Source organism: Sylvia atricapilla, chromosome 1 (assembly GCF_009819655.1).
Source record: "Sylvia atricapilla isolate bSylAtr1 chromosome 1, bSylAtr1.pri, whole genome shotgun sequence".
Lineage (NCBI taxonomy): Eukaryota > Metazoa > Chordata > Aves > Passeriformes > Sylviidae > Sylvia > Sylvia atricapilla.
This window is the reverse complement of record NC_089140.1, coordinates 107,371,552-107,392,570: the sequence shown is the minus strand read 5'-3', so window position 1 is coordinate 107,392,570 and position 21,019 is coordinate 107,371,552. Positions and strand designations below refer to the sequence as shown.

Sequence of the window (21,019 nt, the reverse complement as noted above, 5' to 3'; positions counted from 1 at the left end):
GAAGTAAAAAGCCCCGGGGGTGCTGATCTATATCCAGCTGAACACGAGCCAACATTGCTTTGGACAAGAAATGCACTGGCTTGTATCAGCAGTAGTGTGGCCAGCAGGACCAGGGCAGTGACTGTCCTCCTGTATTCAGCACTGGTGAGACCACATGCTGAATTCTGTTCAATCATCTCTACGAGAAAGATGCTGAGGGTCTGGAGCATACCCAGAGAAAGGCAACAGAACTGCTGAAGGGTCTGGAGCTCCAGTCTTACAAGGAGTAGCTGAGAGACCTGGATTTTGTAGCCTGGAGAAAAGGAGGATGAGGGAAGATCTTACAGCTCTCTACAACTACCAGAAGGAAGGTTGTAGTCAAGTGAGGGTAGGCTGTTCTCCCAGGTAAGAAGAAATGGGACAAGAGGAAATGGCCTCCAGTCACAACAAGAAAAGTTTAGATTGGATATTAGGAATTTTTTTTTGATGGAAGATTTACCAAGCACTGGAACAGGCTGTTATGGGCCTGAAATCTCTGAAGGTATTTAGAAGTCTTAAAAGTATGGTGCTCGGGGATATGGGTTTGGCAGTGCTGGGTTAACTGTTAGACTTGATGATTTTAAAGATCTTTTCTAACTTAAATTATTCTATTATTCTATATCCTACTGCTTTAATAATTTTTGGCACCAGAGCTTCAGGACCCAAATTAAGGAACTTTAGGAGTAAGAAAGTGAAGGCTAAGTAAAGCTGGTGAGTAGAATCTGAACGTTCAATTGTAAAACACTTTTAGGCCCTTTTGAATGAATAAATCTCTGGAAATATTGACTTGGAAATATTTAAAGGCTGCCATTGGTCATATCTTTGATCTATAAATAATTCAAAAAAATTAGATCTAATAACATATCTTATTAAAGCTGATGAATGCAATCAGTAACTTTCAGCCTGACTGAATATTGAATATTCCTTTATATAGCCATAACTCAAAAGAGTGGGGAGTCATTGCCCAAGGTAAGTGGAAATAAAACGACCAGGCCAAAAAGGATTCCCTAAACTTAATTACAAAACAGTCAGGCTGTGGTATTGATTTATGCAAATGCCCATTCCTGTATGTGCATCAGACAGGCAGGGGGGCATTTCACTGAGGGAGTGACCCTGGGAGCAGGCAGAGAGGTTTGGGACAATCCCAGGTGGCTGAAACAGTCACCTTGGTGCCCATCATCCATGCCTCATGACTTCAGAGAGTAAAGGTGGGCCCATAACATCCAAACAGCACCTGGATGTAACCTGCAGGTAGAAGATTTTCTGGTCTTTGATGAACTATCTGAAAAGTACAGCTAATTTAATCACCATCCACTACAGACATACTCATCATAGGGTTCAGCCAGACAAAATTAACTCTTCTTTCCTGCCTTTTCTCCCCAGAATTGTCATGAGGTACAGGCTAAGGCAAACTGACTTCTACAGTACAAGTGAGTGTGACACAAGTTTGGCCTGCGCAGAAGGGAGAAAAAGCACTTTGTTTCTTTTTCGAGTTGCTGGAGAATGGAAGTTTGTATATCAATAGTCATGATGAATTCATCTTGTGTAATTTGAAACCAGTCTGGTCCAAAATTGTCCAGAAGACTGTTAAAATCAATGTAACTATGGAGTGAATAATTAGAATTCAATCAACAGGGAAAGGTGCTGATCTTAAGATAGAGAAATCAATATATAGTATGGCAGAAATCATAAATTGTAATGGCTACATTCAGAAGGCAATCTGTTCTGTACTTTTAAGATTACCAAATAATTACACCTTTTGCTCCCTCTGTAGGTATCTACCCAGTACACACAAAGCTCTCTCTAGCTGTATTTAACATTTTTCCCTTAATCCTGGAATTTTTGCTCATGATAAAAAAAAATTAATGTTCTAGTCATTTTTGGGAAAATGTTAATTTAAAACAAAAAAGCAAATCGACACAAAGAGCTTTCTTTATGTAAATGAAAAATTCACTAATGCAGATCACTTTAATAATGATATTAACCATTAAGGTAAATAGAAGGATTTAGTCTGAAGGTGTCACATTGTTCTGCTGGTATTTCAAGGATTTAGAGCCTTGCCTAGAGGTTCTAAAATGTCTGTAATGGGCCTAGAGCTGTGTAGACAGTAACTAAAATGGTTACCACCTCACAGTAGAAACTTGGGTGCAGAAAGTCATTAGAATTTAAGTACAAAATGTGTAATTCCTGAAGCTGATAAAATACTCTTCTTAGATTTCTTCTACTTCGCAGGAAGGATGTATTGTGAAGTGAATGAACTGAGAAGCAGATATTTGCATCAAAGCTTCACAGTAAAGCTTTGGCACAAGTGTCTATGGTTTATTTTTGGATTTTGATACAAATTGCACTTACAACAAAAGCACGAGAAAACCATGTGAAATTATAGGCAAATGTACTGTACTATGTCTCTTAAGCCATGTAACAAGCCATATCACTAAAGATGAGCAATAATAAATTTGGCAGCCTTTCTGAGCAAGGCCCACCAACTCTAGTGGCTAAAATTGAGCCCTGGAGTGCAGCAGAAAAGCCAGAAAACAAGTCACTGGCATGAAATAAGCAGAAAAGAGATGAGAGAAGAGAGAGGCATGTAGCACGTTGACCTAAAAACTTGCTAAGTAATAGATATTATTTCTGTGATCTGTAGGTTATCCTTGGTTCATCTGCACATGGGTTTGCTTATAAAACAAAAAATCCATTTCTCAATCCTTCAAGCTAGGCTTAGCAACCACTCCATCTGCTGAGCTACAGTAGCAGGCAGAGGCTGTACTCTTTCACTGGGTGTTATTTGTAGCCAGGGTGCTGTGTAAGGTTGTAATTGCAAGCAGTGACCTCCTTTTCAGCTCTCTGCATGGGAATTTGTACCAGGCACCTTCAGACGGAGGCAACATTTTGTAGGTGGGCCCTGCCATAACTCCTTTTTCTTCCAGGGGACAGGGAAAAAAGATCAGTGGGTTGCAAGTGGGTGCTGGATTTCTGTCCCAGGCTTTCCTTTAGTCCAGGGTATAAAAGCTTGCTTCTTTGCAACTCATCAGACACCAATTCAGGTCAACTGCGTGACTAGAGGCTGCTCTGAGCAATCATGGGAAGTTATTGCTGATCCCAGGATGCCCCGGTTTGTCATTAAGAGTAACCATTTTAGTAATTTAATACAAATCTCAGTTTTGTGTGTGTCTTCAGGTCTGTCCTGCAGAGAGGCATTTAAACTCTTTATGAGTCTCTGCCATTTAATATTATACTATACAGGCTCAGCTTGCAAAAGGGAAAGTACATTGGCAACAAGTTTCTTTTTTATCACTGCTAAATATCACACTGACAAGACAATCTTCCCTGATTACTTCCTTCATGTTTTATTAGAACATGCTCCTGCATTCATTCAGATATTTAATTTCACTATTGATGGCTGCTTCCTAAAACATAAACAATTCTGTCTTTGTTTGAAAAAAAGTTTATATGATATCCAATAATTGCCTAAAGTGACAGCAACTACTAGCCCAATGCATTCTCCAAGGTTACTGGACTCAACAGCATTTTCAACTACTAATTGTTTTTCTTCATGCTTCTTCGTTTTTCCTTTAGTCTGGTAATTGATTTCATCATTCCTTCCTCAGGTTTTCATGTTCACACACCAATTTTCTTCCTCAAGCTCCTGAAATCTTTTTGTATACCTTAACCTTTGGATAGAGACACCATCCTCCAGAGCATGCACCTCACTTCTTATGTGGAGCTCTGCTAAATGAGGTAATTCCAGGGCTGTCCTATCAGAGTCAGAAGGTATCCTGCAGATTTACAAAGGTATGATTAAATGTGGGGTTAGTTATTCACAGACAAAATACCTTTTCCTTTGCAGTTCATTAAGCACTTAGCATGTGATTGCTACATGTAGCAGTAAGCTCTAAACATTTTACACTGGCTTCCTGGCTGGCCACTGTCTCATAGGAGAGAGCCTGAGGATCTGTTCCTTCACTGCTTGACAAAGGGGTTGACAACAACTAAAGGGAAATTCTGAATAATCATAGCTCCAGCTGGGCTTACACTCCCTCTGAGAAACAGATAAAGATCTAGATGCTCCCAAAGAGGAAGTAGCAAGGAATTGCAGTGGCTGCCACGCTCTGTGGAAATAGCGACTCCGTCTCCATGAATGCGGAGGAGGATGCTGGGTTGGGTGATGGCAGTGAGACACAGCCACCACTGGCTTCAGGACTCTTATCCCAAAGGTTTTGGCAGCATTACTTGTGCTCATGCTCATGCAGGAGAGCACAGACATGTCAGAATAAAATGCCTTACCTGTGCCCATTTGGAAGCTGTAAGTTGGCAATAGGATCTCATTCTCCCAGCACCACAAACTGCTGCTTCTTCCATGATGTGTGTGCCCCATAGGTTTTGCAAGAGCTATGTATAACAATTTCAAAATATTCATGCTGATTTACAAGATCACTGTAGGCAGTGAAAATTAGAAATGTGAAATTCGTTGACCTGCCCTGATCAGTGCTTTATATAACCTCAAATGCAAAAGTGTGTGTTTCTGGAATACAGCATATTTCATTATCATATTTAGAAGGAAAACGTTTGTTATGAAGCATCAGTCTTTGTGGTCCTGGTGACTAGAAGAAAGCCATTTGGTCTGAATATTGAACCTACCCATACACTGGAAGCTACCATATGTGAAACAGATGGAGAATACATTTTATCTGCTCACTTTAGGATACTAAATTGCGTGGACTTGTTATAGCAGCTTTTGCTATCAAATTATCCCATCTTTTGGTGGTGTGATAGAGGTAATGGTGGTGGTTCTGGCTTTCTGACACTAAGCTAGGGGAAGAAAAGACCTTAGTGAAGCGAAGCGGAAACATAACAACGCAGAAATGAAAAAGGATGTTCAGGGGCAAGTGTAATACCTGAAAGGTGTTGTAATTCGTTATTGAAAATGTCCAGGTTTCATGCTCTCATCATCTTCTTAAAGGGTTGAATTCAGTCGTCTTTGATGGCTTAGAAGTCTGTTTTTCTATACAATGTAATCTTTAGAGGCAGCTGCTGCAGAATGCACCATAATGAAGGTAGGTGCTGAATACAAGATACATTTATGTTATAAGGTGGATTTCCTATGTTTTATTTCCTATGTTTTATTTGAAGTTGATCTATCAATTGCAAATCATGATCTGACACAGATAAATGAGAGGCACCATTTTGCTGGTAGGGTGGCAGAATGGAAATTGTAACTACAGACTGCCGATCAAGATTAGTATTACAGCACTATGCATACACTTACTGTGGACAAGGAGACCTGATCAAACTCTGTTAATTCATTTATTCTGACTGCCTATAGAGGATAAATTACCACTATATTAAAAATACACTCTAAAAGCAGTATGCAGATACTTAGAAAGAAAAGATTATCTGAAGAGAAAACTGTCCCCTATCTCATTTGTGAAATATTGTTTATTTCCTTTACTAAAACTTCCTTTCCTCTCTTCTCTCCCCCAATCCCAATGTAAATTGGCAGTTGATGATAGTAAGAACTATTTGGTGAGAGCCTGAATTTTTCCATCTTCTTAGTTCCTTTTTGATGATTTGGGGGCCATCCACTGTAAAATCTGTTTGTTTCACAAATGGCTACCAGCAGCTGGCCAGTTAGTCTGCTTGGTAGAATGGATGTGGCAGTAATTTTGTGTAGGTTCTGGACTGGAAGAAGAGGAATCAGAGTCGAAAAATCTGGCTGCAAACACAACAGGAGTTTTCATGTTGTGGAGATTTCTAGGTTAATAAATCCAAACTGTAGTGAGAGAATATATTTGCTTCTGTGTCATGTATGGACCTCTGACAGCAGGGTGTCTGTGGGATTTGCTAATAATGGTTTCCCTGTAAGCTATGTAACATATGGAGGTTTTTAAAATGTAGATGATCCTGAAAATCCTGACTACTTCAACTTATTTGCTTTTGAAAATACAACTTGGCAGTCAATGTTATTAACACTGACACAAGCAGCAACTGTGTACCTCACACCAATTTGAGATTAAGGAAAACAAACAAAAATTCCTGCTATTTCAATTCATTGCTGAAAGTTTCAATTGGTTTCATAAGCTAAGCTCTCTTTACATGACTTGCAAATCTGAAACAAAGGAACACACAGATACAAAAGGACTTGGATACAAATACATCATGTATACATATAGACTCAAACATGTGTTAACTTTAATATATATAATCAAAAAATAGTTGGATGACAACCCACAAATGTTTGGTCAAGGATGTTCCTATGTGTGTACAGGGCCCACATTTCCTGTGTTTTCTGCTCCTGTCTAATATTCAACTAAAAAGACTTCCAGCTCTATTGATCAAGAACTTCACAGTTTATAAACAGTAAAATATATAGTGGTATATATGCTTTAGTTCTAGAAGTACTGCCCAATATTTGCCATGATGATGGTAAAGTTTTCCTAAGCAATATATTTTGTACCTAAGTATTTAGTTTTAAAGGTGTACTTACGAAGGAGAGCATTTATTTGTAAAGCAAATAAGAGAACAACAGGCTGCTTTGTTTATTCTTTAGCTGTTTTCCTATAGTAATTAAAATAATCCCAAAAACAACAAAACAGAAATACTAACGCTTTTCCATTTCCAAAATTAGATTCAATTCCCAAGCACACATTTTTTAAAAAGATACTTACACAAGTATAAACAACCACTCCATTTGTGCAGCCCAGATCAGGGGTATACAGGAAAAAGGCACTTGAGAATATGTCCCTCATGGTCACAAGTCCTGCCAGCAAACCTGCTCCACTGTGGGCTTCTCTCCATGTCTCCACAGGTCCTCCTGTGCTCCAGCACAGGCTTCCCATGAGGTCACAGCCTCCTTCAGTCATCCACCTGCTCTGGTGTGGGGTCCTGCACAGGCTGCAGATGGATTTCTGCTGCACCACAGATCTCTATGGGCTGCAGGGGCACAGCTGCTTCACCATTGTCTGCGGCATGGGCTGCAGGGGAACCTCAGCTCTGGTGCCTGGAGCACCTCCTTCCCCTCCTGCTCCACTGACCCTGGTGTCTGAAGGATTATTCCTCTCACATATTCTCCCTTCACTGTTTTCCAGCTACAGTCTGCTCCTGTGAAGTAACTTTTTCCCCCTTCTTAGCTCTGTTACCCCAGAAGTGCCACCACTGTCACTGATGGTCTCAGCCTTGGACAGTGGTGGGCCTGTCTCAGAGACAGCTGACATCAGCCCTGTCAGACATGGGGGAAGCTTCTAGCAGCTTCTCACAGAAGCCATCCCTGTAGCCTGCCTCCCCCTGCCCCCAAATATTGCCATGCAAGCCCAATACAAGGTGATAAATCACATCTGCATCTCCAGATGTGGAGTAATAGCAATGAAAACACTGCATGAGTGTATTTTGTGGAAGTTCTTGATCTGTCCCAAGTTACTTATTAAGCATTCTTAAATTTCATTCCAAATATGGAAGGGTGGAAAATTATGATACCATCTGGAAAAGAGGCTAAAGAAAGTCCTGGAGAATGGGTTGTTCAAAGCATCCTTGAGAAAGTCACCTTTGTTCAGCAGGTTACAATGAGACAGAAACAGAAGGAAGGTGGCTTGCACTGGATTAATAAGTGAGATAAATTCATTACAGAATTGAAACAAAGGGTGAAGGATCATTGTTTCCTATTAAGGGAACAATATGCTGTGAGCTGTGGTTTACTTGGTAGGAATTTACCATGTAACACTCTCACAAAGAGGGTAGTGAACTATCCTGTGTCCTTTGGGAAAAGAACAAGAAGAAAAGCGCATCAAATAAACAGGAGAAAACTATATTGGTTATGAGGAAAAGTTTCCTAAAAATAAAGAAAAACCTTCCTGTGAAACCTAATTACTAAGAGAAAGTAAACCAAATCCTGGAGAGCGTGGTTTATATACAGTTGAGCTGAGCCGAGCCAAGGGAAATTAGCAGGAATCCTATGAGATGTGTTAGGATTTTATGATCCTGAGGCTCCATCATGGCGCTCACTTGCATTTTTTTTTTGTACAACACTTTGCAGCAGTGGGGCCTGAAGGCAGGAAAAATGGCTCTGGGTATGTGACAGGAGGGAAATGCCTTTGGCTAGAGAATTTTCTGCCATTACCCATGTTTCCAGAATTGCTCCAAGCCTAGTTCCCTGCCTGAGCTGACACAGGTCTTCCAGATCTCTTTCTCTTTGAACAGTCCAACATTAGAGGCATATTAGTTTTCCCAGACTACTCTTCCATTTAGTGTGTGAAGTTATGCACTTTATGTTTGGAAAGCTTGATCATGCTATTATGAAGATTCAGAGTTTTATTACCCATGCATGCTGCTGACTCCCAAATCCATGCCATATCCCAGTCTCAATGAAGAGTTTCAAATTCATGAGGATATTCCCAGAATGAGGAGCACAATTTCAAACGACGACGTGGCTAGGAAAAGGATTAAGAGAATGAGATGTGCAGCTTTGTCTACCCTGCTAGATCTTACGCTAAAGAGTGTCACGTAATGGTTAACTCCATCAAACACTGCCAGCAGATTCAGCTACATTACCACAGTTAGACTAAAATTTTATAGCTAAAAGAAGATGACCCACTAGAACAATCGTCACTGTCTCAGTGAAATACCTTCATCTAAAAACCCAGCTGTGAGAATATTTTTTGGCATGAAACAGGCAATAATAGGTTAAGTGTCTTGGTTGTGCCCCCTGAAAAACTGTCTTTTGTTTTATATGTACATCCTAGCTAAAGGGAGGTGCGTGACAAGCAGTGAAATTTCTTGCAAATCTTAGGCTGGCAAGCATGTGTCCCACAACTAATATAGAACATTTGGCCTCATTTTCCTTAGACTGACACGGTAATAGTATCTTGTGCAGGTGCAAAAGCATGGGACAGTCCCGACACTTGGCATATGTAAACCATTACAGAACAACAAAACACTTGGGACTAATGCTCACACGAGATTTTGGGTAATTTTTTAATCTCTAGTTCTTTTTCTGCCTCTTATATACTATGATTGTCAGTCTAACAGGTATTTATTCTACTTTCCACCTTCATTTGTTCCAGAATTTCTCAGGAACCTTTTTTCTGGCATGTATTAATACCATAATGTCATAATTTGCTCAGTATTTGAATGCAAGCTGTCAGAATGGGTTCCAGATTGGTCCCTTGGTCCCAACAAGCAATGAAAACATTCAACACATAGTCTAATGCTGACACTGGTGAAGAAAAAGCTATCCTGTTTTGTTTCATTGAATCCTCCTTTAGGACTTCAGGACAGTTGCCAGACTGCCATGTCACCATATTTCTACTTTTCCTTCCAGGTATTTTAGGGTGCAAGAGAACACTGGAATCGCATATTTACTGGTATTATTTCAACAGATTGTGAATTACTTTGGCGGTACCCCCAGTTTCATGAATCAGTTTGTTTCTCTGTCAATTTATATAGACAGCTTGTCAACAGACGTTGAGTTAGTGCAGAACTCTGTACTATCAAGAGTGTTGTTGGGAGCAAGAGAATTTTGTTTGTCTCACATTCAGGGCATGTGCAGAGACCAAAGGGCAATATGTAGAATTTACTTCTCTGACATTTAGTAGTCATGTGAAAGACAGTAAAACTGGTCTAGAAGAGGTTTTTGTAAGGGTCTTTTTCAGTCTTTGTATTATCTAAGAGCAATCAGTTGTTGCTGAGAAATCTAGACACCACAGAAAAGATGGAGAAGATCAGCAGTATCCTGCAGAGGCTCCCAAAGACTATGCAGAAAGAGCAACGCTCCTGGCACTCCCATGGAGGGGGTCTAGCCCTTGAATTTCTCTAACCTAGTTGTCTAACCCCTTGCTGTTTGAAGTTGGCAGTCAAAGTTACTTCCTGGTATGTTAATTACCCTACCCCTGATTGGTTGTTGTGTCTTCCCCTCAGTTCTGTATTCTGATTGGTTCTTTTTGGATCCCTTCTCCAATTGGCTAACTTTTCAATCCGCGCCACTATTGGTTGCTTTAGTAAACCCCACCCCCTGAGTTAAGAATAAAAATCCAGCTCCCGGGATCTTTGGGGTCATTCCTCAGAGAGTCATCGGAGAATAAAGAAGGCTCCTGAAGAAGACCCCTGGCTCCTGTGGTTTCTCCTGCGCCACCTGGGTAAACCCCTGCCTGGAAGGAAGCTGCTTTGGCAGCCACAGCCTGGCGAGAGCTGACAGGCTTGATCGCTTCTGCGATCTCACAAAAGAGCTGACACTCTAGAGGAGTGCCTGTGCCGCCTGGGTTGAGGCCGTCTCTCATTGGGCAACTCACTTGGGAAGGTCGTGGCACCCAGAAGACCCCTGCCAGGGAACTGGGCGGTCAGCGACAGTATCCCTTAGGGAAAACTGGAAGACAAGAACATACCCTTCAAGATCTTTATGGATTCTTTTAATGCATTTAAATCACAAAGTTAAGGATTTTTTTTGAACTCACTTTGTATGGCAAATAACTGAAACACCAAAGAAACTGTCTCTCCCTGACCTTAGCAGTCTGATACAATAGGCTATTCTATTCCAGGAGGTACAACAATCAAGCATTATTTGGTGAACAAAGAGGAATGTTTCCTCTTCCCTAGAACAAGACAAGCTAGAAATTACAATGTTACACAGCTCTTACAAACATATTTCAAAAAGGCCTGGAAGAACAGACTTCTTTTTTTCAGAGGAACATCCTCCTTTACAAACCACATTTCAACAGAAACCCTTCTGACACTAATTAAGGATCTCATTCATCCATTTCTGGCCTGTGATCCTGTGGAGGGCATTCAAAGCTCATTTTTGCAGTGAGATGAGACTATTTTGCGAAAAATGTGACCTCCCAATTTTTAGATGGGCTATCCAGAAATACAGCACAACACAATTCACACAGGATGGGATCACAGGAAACCTGTAGTCCCACCTCCAGCACATGCCTGGGTCAGCTGTGGGGTCAGGCCAGGTTGCTCAGGGCTCTATCCAGTCTCATCTTGAAAAGGTTCTTTGCATGGAGCCTGTAAAACTGCATATATCTCCTCTAAGATATAAATGCATCAAATACCAACATGAATACTCACATAAACCCTGTTCACCCAGAGCTAGGGCAGAGGGAGTAAGAGAAGGGGAGCTAATCTCAAGCTTTCCATTTACACCTGTTAATAGAATTCCTCACCAGTCACTCAAATGCAGAATTAATTCACTTTTTTTCAGAAATAAATTTTTCAGGACATCCTAAGGCATTTTGCAGCCCTGCAGCACTTGAAAGAGTAGCATCTGCTATTTGAATAACATTTTAGAATTGGAGTAACATAATGCACCGACCTTCAGAAAAAAAAAAAAAAATTGCTGCTACTATTTACTTCTGGCTGTCTTCTGAGAACAGGAGCCTATTAGGATAAAATAGGTTCACGGTCAACTCATTGAAGTGTTTAAGTCAAGTTTTTGGAAACTGCTTAAAAACAAAACTTTGTAATAGCTGAAGAACCACAGACACTTTGAATTGCCTAATATTTTTGAATGAGCACACAGCTAGCTTAGAAAGGCTTTGATAATTACCACAGCATACCAGTTACTGAGCAAATGAATTTTATACCAAGTTGCTGGCAGTTTTTTTTAAAGAACAAAGCAAATGCCCCATAGCAATGCTTGGTAGAGGCAAATTTTAGCCTCCTGACTGAGGAAAGGGGAATGTTTTAGGTAGTGTATTTCTAGCTAATTAGATGAAAATGAAAAAAAGCTCAAGGAAATAAAATGAAACTACTTGCTGAATGGTTTGCACCCTGGAGCAAAAGACACCTTCATAATGATAAAATGTTTTTAATCACCAAAGGCTTGTTTAATGGGCTCTATATTTATATATAACACAGGGAAACTATGCCAGTGTGGCCTGTCCTAAAAGTCAGTGCAGCAGATGATAACAGCACTTGGAATGAATTTGGCTAATCTAAAAAGGTCTCTGAAGGTCTAATCCTTCTCCTTTAGAAGGATCAGACCTTCAAAGATCAGTCCAAACAGGCACTGTTTTGTCACTGCTGCTACTTGAACTAGGTTTTTATATTAAATTTTTCTTTAAACATAAGAATCTCAAATACTGACTCCTTGAAATGTCTGTATCTGTGCAGATGACTGCGCTAGCTTTGCAGAAAATTTTGAAAAATGAAAAATGGAAACCAAGGCTGGGTGGAAAGCACAGCAAGTTAAGGGGCTTTCTTAACAGCTTACAGCAGTGATATATATGGTTTCTGCCCCACGGTTTGAGCACCCACAAATTTAGGGGCTGCTCACAGTGGAGAAGTCCATGGAGAAGCAGCTCTGAGTGTGAGTTACTCCACACCAAACTTTCCTCCATGGCTCTTCCTGAAAAATCTACATAGGAAACGTGTGTAAAGAGCCTAAATTGGTCTTATTGCAGAGTAAAGGTGGTTTTATTTCAGCAAATTGAACCCTAATTCTTGGCAGGTTGCAGTTTTGATTCACAACCTGTTACCTCTTCTCCAAGTGCACTGACTGCTCCTGTTCCTGTGAGAAGGCATCACTACCTGGCTGTTTTCTCACTGCTCTCAGAGGATGATGCTGTTTCTTAAACTCTTGAGCTACTTGTCTACCAGAATTCATGGGAAACATGCAGAAACCTGCCAAGAATAGAGTTTCTGATGTAGGCGCTGGCTTCACACCAGCCCTGCTGACACAGACAGACTGCCGCCACCCTTCTGTAATTTGTTTCTTTTTTGCTACATGTCAGGCTTCGGAAGGTGCTGATTACAATTACGTAGTTGATGAGCTTCCTAATCCAGTGTCCAATTTCACCTGCATGTTGAATTTTTAATCTTTAATCTGGTAAAGATTCTTATATCAATAGCTGGACTATATCCTCTGCACCAGGAGAATTTTTGTGGAAGAAGTATTATCAAAACTAAGTGCACTAGTCTGGAGTTCTTTGTGATTGAGGGGTTTTTTTTGGTTGGTTGGTTTTCTTACTAAGTTGTAAAACAAGACTTGGCTTTATCCCAAAGCAATTAATTTATTCCGCTAACTGAAGAAAAATAAAAATAAAGACATCTGATCTATTCAGTGTTATATATAAGTTTAATTAGCTGATGGATATAGCCTGAGTAGATCAATCTGAAGAAATATGTTTGCTGCATGTACTTACCGAGTGAAATTAAATCTACAACACCCAGAAGGCTAATCTGTATATCCTTACAAGAAGCTTCAGTGACTTTCATTGCAATCTTCTGAGTGTATTACATCAGGAAACTAAAATTCAGTTGGCATGTTGTTTCTCTCTAAAATCTCACTGGCCATCAGGGACTAACAGACCTGTAATTTAAATATGAGTTGGCCTTTTTTTGTTTTTTTTTGTTTTTTTTTTCTTTGTTTGGTTAGTTGGTTTTGTTTGAGGTTTTTGCTTGGTTTGTTTTTGGTTCTTTGGGGGGGGGGTGTTGTTTGGGATTTTGTTTGTTTTGTTAAGGCATATGGTTAACATAGGATCACATCCCTGACAGGTTGTTTAAAAGGGGAAATATGCTCAACTCTCCTGAAATAGCAAAAAACTGCCATATTCTACTTCACATTCTCTTTCCTCCCCTTTTATTTCTACTAGTGGCCAGACAAGCTACAGGTGTGAGGGATAGTCTACTCAGTGGAACTTTAAAATGGATCCATGGTAGGCTTTAATGGAAAAATCTTTTCTCTCTAGGCTTTCTCTGAGCTGCTAGCTCCTATAATGAACTGTGACTAGGGAGACCCTTAAGTGAGATAAACCGAAGAAAATTTATAGCATCACAGTGAGGTTATATGTATTCAGACAACCCAAACTAAGCAGGAACAGGACAGTTTAGCACCTGGATTGAAAATCCCAGGGAACACTCCTGCACACAGGTCTTGGCTGCCTGCGGCTGCCTGGAACACTTTCCAGCGAACATCTAACTTTGGACAGGGGAATTACACTCTTCCTAGTTAACCCCCCTTGGAAATCTGAGCACCCAGCTCTCTACCCTCTGCTCTGAAGCCCTTGATTTCAGCTGGTGGGCGTTGTTCGGCTCCCTGCCCAAGGCGGTGCTGCCCTGGTTGGGGAAGCGATCCCTGTTTGCCGCCTCAACAGCGTGAGAGATGACTCGAGACCTGTTGAAGTAAAAGATGTTACAAAAAAATCGAATGGTTACATGACTGTTACTCCAGGAGAGGCCTCAATGCCATAAGTGAGCAATGGGGCGGTGAATCGGGGAGCATTTTAGAAGTCATCTGTCTGCTGAGATAGTTCTAGGAAAATAGCACTGCAGCGAAATGCCTGAAGAAGAAAGACAGAAGTCGTTTGAGCGCAGCTTTGGTAAGTCAAAACTCCTCTGTGCTTACCCCACCTTAACAAGGGCCAGAGCTATTTCTTAAGAACTTCCCTGAAGAAATGTAAGCAAAGCGATATTTCCGTTAAAGAAAGATAATGCCATTCATCCATATGAATTGTCTATTGTCACAATAAGTAGATAAGGTTTGCAAGGCACTAGTGAAGCTCCAATAAGCACTAATTAAACACTTTTATCTGCCATCCCGTTTCCCATAGACGACAATAAAGTTTCTACGCTACCTGTTTTAGTAGCTAATTAAAGCTATGAGTTGCCTCTACCTGCCAGCTTAGACATATTTATTCGCTAGCACAGGGAGAGCTAACCCTGGATATGTTACGGCAAACAAAACCTTTAAGCAAAGCCCTTCATCTCCGAGCGGCGGGGGCGGGGAGCGCGATGTCACGGGCGCCGCGGGCGCACACGGGGTGGCCGTGGGGACTCACCTGCCCGGGGGTGTCCCGAGCCGCCGGGGCCCCTCCCCAGCCCGCCCGGCCCCAAAGTTTGGCGAGGAAAGTTTGTGCGCGTAGGCGCGGCTGCGGAAGCGCCTCCCGGGAGCGGCGGGAGCGGCGGGCAGGTGAGGGGCTGCCGCCGGGCACTCAGCTGGGACGGGCGGGAGGGCGGGAGAGCTTGCGGCGGGATCTCCTCCGCGGCCGCGGCCCCGCCGGCACCGCCCAGCCCCGCGGCGCCGTGCTGCCAGCGCCGGGGCCGCTCAGCGCCGACCGGCCCCGGAGAACGAGGGGCGGCCCCGGCCCCCGGCGGCTCCCTGGCCACGGCCCCAGCGCCGGGAGCGGCCCCGAGGGGGAGCGGCGCGGCCCCAGAAGCTGAGGAGATCGCGGAGCCCCCGCTGCGGCAACCGCGCACCGAGCAACTTTTCTGCGGGCTCCCTACACCCACACACACCGCCTCCTTCGTCACATACCGGGAATCGGGAATTCGTGGCACGTCTCCAAAAAAAAAAAAAAAAAAAAAAAAAAAAGGGGTTGGTATTTTGCCCGGTGCGTTTTCTAGCAGTAGAGTGAATGACTGGGGCAGGCTGCGAGTCTTGTTGGCGTGCTGATAGCACCTCGGTTCGCTGCAGCCCGTAAACAAGACTGTCATTTCAGCAGTTCAAAAAAAGGAAGATTTGGCTTTGACACAGTCCTTTTGCCAATGTCCCTTATCCTGACAGTGGGAAGAAGTCCCACCTATAATCCTGTTTGAAGACTTAGAGCCGTCAAGTTGCTGTCTTGTGAGCAGGGTTTTTGTTTAACTTCCCAAAATCCATGCGACTTCCATGGGACTGCTCACTGACTCCCAGGAGTGCTTCAGACAGGTAAGAGCTAAGCGTGACAAACTTGCCTTTTTCTGCTGGGGTCCCTCAGTCCTGACTGGGAAGTGTTGCTAAGTATAATAATGTTTTTTCCTTTTTGAAGTGAGATGTCCAGCAGTTGTAGGATGGACCCCTTGAAACTGAATATCCTGGTGAACTGATGAAGTTCCAGACCTGATGCTTTCAGTGTCTTCTTTGTTCTCTGTAAGTAATCAAAACTTTACATGATGCTGATGTGTCACCCTGCATACACGTGGGTATGACAACTTGACGTTTATCTGTTCTTCACACAAGATAACTTTTGTTTGTTTAAAACTGCGACTTTAAATTAATCTACAAGTGTCTGAGGCAGTTTGCTATGTGCATTAAAGGGACATGGTCTGAAGTTTAATGGGATTCATGGTTGAGGAGCAGGACCAGGTAAGTGGTGTGAGTGTTCTCAGAAGCAATGAGTCTTGCTTACACCCATTGTTTCATTAAATGGATTTTTTTTTCCTTTGGAAATATATCAAAAGGATAATGAGGAACTAGTGATGTTAATATATTAAAATGGCGAAATCAAATGTAAACCATATTTTCTTTGGCGTGTTATTAATTTTGTATAAATGCTAGAAAGTGCATTTATAACAAAATATAATTGCTATAACAGCATTGTGGTCTGCTATGTAACAAGGGAGAGTGAAGCTGTAAAATGTTAAATATGTACAAGTTGACTGGGTGGGAAGTTACTCTGGTGAGGTTGATGTTTGGAATTTCCTGACTGCTGCTAAAATTTCAAAATTTTAAGCTCTATTTTTTAAAAGGGTTTTATTGTTTCATAATTGGCAGTGGGTGAGTGCAGAATGCTCACTTTGATAAAAACAGGTTTCTCCTTTGAAGAGAAATCCCTATATACTTCATAAAAAAATATTTCATTATTTGTGTCTTATGGAACTCTAACAGAATTCTCTTAACTTGATTTGCAGTGTTGGTAGGTAGTAATCTTCTGTTATTGCCAGTAATAAAAGTTGTGCAGGCCAGATGGTGTCTTTAATTATGCTTTTACACAGCCGCCTTATAAGCAGCTCTTCTGGTGAAGAAGTTGCTGAGGTGTCAGCAGGACTGATGTAACAATGGGCCTGTGTGCTGTCTGTATACCCCTAGTGAATTCCTATGGACAGGAAGAACTCCATTATGAGAATTTTGGTTTCGTTCAGGTTTTGTTGTTTGTTTTGGTTTTGGTTTTGTTTTGTTGTGTTTTGTTTTGTTTTCTGGGGGTGTTTAGTGAGTGGTAGATGGTTGGTTCAGTTTTTTTAATTTTTACAAACTTTCTTAGTACCACTTTCTAAGCACTGATCTGCTTACTCACTTAACTCAAATTTTGGGTAAGGCCTTTGACTTCACTCAGCCATAACACTCAGCCTAACTTGCCGGAGATAGAAAATGGCAAATACTGTATGTTTATTTCTAGACACCTTTGTAATAAACCAGAATGAAAAGCAGTACCAGTACCTCCTGATATGAGGAACTGTGCAAGCATTGTTAAGAGCTGGAGCTTTGCCTTGCACTGCTGTTGTGAAGCCAGAAAGTTGAGATGTGGACAGTGGAAAGGTGATCCTGGAGGATCATCTGTGTGTGAAGTAGGACATGAGCTAACAGATGAGAAGTGAGGGAGGAGGGGGAGCATTGAAGTGAGAAGATATCCTTGCCTCCTTCTACTGACTGAGCTGGAAGTAGTCTGGGCCAGTGTCCAGCAGAACTTTCCTCACTGCAAATTTTCTTGCCGTGGTAACTCCAGTGGAGGTATCAGAAAATGCAGTGCTTCTTCAGGTAAGAAAGAAGGGAAGAAAATAATAAAAAAACCCCAAACAAACCAACCCAAAACTCTGCAGTTGCAGTAGCTTTCTGTGTTCTTTTTCTCATTTTGTTTTCATTAATTCAGTTGGGTCTAAGGAGATACTGAGTGGCTGGGAATTTGTAGCATCCCACAATAATATGAATGCTTTGACCGTTATAAATAGTGTCTGGGGTTTTCCACCTGTATTCTGCTGGTTAGTCCTGCATCTTCATATTCTTTATTTCCAGGTGAAGGAAAAAAAGCTGGAATTAAAAGGAAAGGTTTCTAAAAAGTTGGAGGCAACCTAATGTTTTGCTTTTGTATGTCCTTGATTTTGTAACTAGGTGATGGCAAGAGTTACAGTGGCAAGGGAATCTAAAGTTAGCCAGACATACTGACCAGATGCCACTGGTTTTGTTGGCCTAGAATAGGAAGGAGCCAGGAATGGTACCTGAGTGCTGAAGTGCCTCTCCTCAGCTGCAGGTATATTTGATTGCAAGGAAGAAAAAGTGGGATGATGTACTGAAAGGAGGAATCATGCCAAGAGCAGTAGATACGTTCTTCCCCATTTTTTGGGTGGCTGTGTTATTTCCATTGCTTGTGTTGGCCCTGTGCAGGAACGTACCTATTTGAACACAAAACACAATGGGGAAAATGCAAGGGTTTTATATCAGTAGAATGAGGATTCTTGAAACTCTTATTATTTGACAAATGTTAAAAAATTCAGTCTCAGAAATTAATGACTATAGACTGTAAAATTTCTACATTTTTTTCTGTGTTTGTCATCTAAGGCACATAGCACTATTGTCTGCCAGATTACTGCTTCTCCATGATGGGTAAGGATATGTAGTAGTCTCTCTGCAGTACTCAAAATAATTTGAAATTTTGGGGTGCATGGCTTGAATTGAAACAGGTGGGACATTGGGGTCCATACATCCCAAAGAGATGGGGGTGACTTTGGAGAAAAGCAAGAATCTCGTTCAGCATAGGTGGAAGGCACAGAGCAGTTTCTCAGGCTACATTAGTTCCCTCATAGCAAGAACCATCCAGCAGGATGGTCAAGGCATCACCCAAGGGAGCCATGTCACCCAGGACTGGAAGCAAAAAACAAAGATTCACAGCTTAAGCAGGGATGCTGAACCTCTGTCTGGATATGGCTGATCTCTTTTGAAAATACTTGCGTTGAAAGTAATTGCCTCTTGGTTTCTCACAGCCTCGAGAAAGCATTTATATTGATTAAAGAATATTTGCAGGTATTTCCTCTTGCCCAGAGTGCCTGAGACTGTAATCCATGACCATTGCTTTTTAATACAAAAGAAGCAAATTTGTCAGTGTTGTGCAGCCATTTTTCAAGTTCTACTAGAAGACTCACATACACAGACTTTTTTAAATGTCACTATAATTTTTTCATATGTGGGTTACAAATCACTGTGTTAAATAAATTAAACTACTCATTCAAGCTGAAAAGTCTTTAAAATCTTATAAGGTAGCAGAATAGTTGGGTTTGATGTATTTAGATTCAAACTTGATCTAAAATCAGTAGTCTTAATTTAAAGTAATGTTACTCTTGTTTAAAACTAATCTTTAAACTTAGCCAACACATAAACGAGGAACACAGTTTCATATAAATTAAATTTAAATAGATTAAAGTAATTGCAAGCAGCATGTAAACTCTTGATACAAAGATAATTATAACGACTGTGATGATGGAGTGAATCTGCCTTAGGGTGTGCTTGGTACTTCAAAACAAAAAGAAAAGAAAAACACCTTGAACTGCTGTTTCCTTTTGCAGACTTCTTTCCACTCAAAACCAAAACTGACCTGGTAGAAAAACATCTCTTTTCTTATTAACAGATTAAATTGCTTAAAAGTGCTCCTTATTTTACTGTGCATTTTCATCATGGCCTTTGAGGGCTTGTATATGGTGCTGCATGCAACCACGATGGTGTTTGTGCAAGGTCAGCTCTATATATATGATGTCATGGATATATTTGATAACAGCTAAATGAAAAACCATTGGCACTGTTTTTTGGGTAAATTATTTGTAGGCTGTAATTTGCTTAAACTTGGTCAGAAAGCCTTCATGGTGGTGGCAAGAGCTGGGCAGACAGGGAGGATGAGGGCAAGTGGCTGGAGAGAGCAGCAGTGCCAGCCTATAAGTGTCAGAAATGTTCATGGCAACATGGTGTGAGATACTTGGCTTTCGGTATCATCTATGTGGCCTGAAAAGGCTTTCCTTGCCCACTCAAGGACACTGTTTTCCAGAAAGAAAGGCTGAGTATATGGGTGCTTTGTGTAGTCAGAGATGGAGGAAACTAATAACATCACAGAAATGGGCATATTTGGAAGCATGCACTGTCTTTGTGCGAGTCTGGATTCCTCACCTTTTTATTATGAGAGAAACTTGTAAATCCCAAACAGCGAGAAACTGATTCCTGCTTTCTAGTACCTCTAATTCAAGTAATTTATTTCAAAGATATATTCAGACCCTTTTATCTTATTTATTTGCTGCCTTTTTTTTTTCTTTTTCCTCCTAATCCAGATGCTGTCAATGTCCTGTTACATGAACAACACAGCTTTTGTTTGCGGGAAAACAGAAGAGGTTTGTATTCGTCGATTCTATGACTGGTGGTTCTTGAAGCATTGCCTGTGCTGGGAAGCTTCTGTCTCATCAGCAGAGTAACTTCTGAAGACATGCAAACAGTGCCTTTGCTGCAGCAAAGTTAGGTGCAAAGCCCTAAGTAGCCTTGTAGCATAGATAAAATAGCACTGCAATTCTCTGAGAGTGTTGAGAGCACTGTAGGAAAAAAAGGTGCAAGTGATAACAACTATGAAGAGCTGGGTGAAAGGAGGCTCCCACACGTATACAATGCATTTCACAGAATTCCCCGAGCACTTTGTTTGTTTCTGCCCAATTTTCGCTGCTTCCTTCCAATCCTGTGCATCATCACAGTAGCTGCAAACTTCTATATAACATATAGGAAATTCCCTCTCTGTAGAATCAAAGCAGAAAGAGCAAGAATAAAGCCTCTATCACCTTCCTTTCATGTGCCTGGTTCGTACGAGTTGCTTCATGACCCTTACAAAAAAGACTTCAGAACATTTACATTCTGTTAATGTCTAGCTATCTGTCTTCTACAGAACAATTACACATAAAATGATTAATATTTAAACCGTGGCTTACATTTTCTGCAGGCAAGTTTGTGCTTAAGAGAAATGTATAGTTTAATGACACAGAATTGGAAAAACATCTGAAAAGTCCCAAACAGTTTTGTTATTCTTGAAACCTTTTGCATCTGTCTAACATAGTTACTTTGTTCATTCAACAGCTGTTTTTAATGGGAGTTCCTGCTAAGCTTTATGTGTACTGTATGTTTAGAAACTCAGGAATTATAGATGTAACAGTGCAGACTTATTAAAAAATACAAACTTGTGGAACATGGAGTACTTGTAGGAATCAGAGTAACTGTTAAGTGCCTGCATTTTCTTTTCTGTGTATTTAACAGATTTGTCTTTCAAATATCTTCCAGTAGGCTGTATTCCTTTAAAAG

The 21,019-nt window shown here is 41.1% G+C and overlaps 1 long non-coding RNA gene across 1 annotated transcript; it reads left to right on the top strand.

Annotated features, from left to right (window-relative positions):
• The first annotated feature begins 15,130 nt into the window (after positions 1 to 15,130).
• LOC136369603 (uncharacterized) lies at positions 15,131 to 20,286 on the top strand. The gene is made up of 3 exons (XR_010745042.1): positions 15,131 to 15,655; positions 15,756 to 15,856; positions 20,011 to 20,286. It is a non-coding gene; the product is annotated as an uncharacterized lncRNA (long non-coding RNA).
• Positions 20,287 to 21,019: the final 733 nt, after the last annotated feature.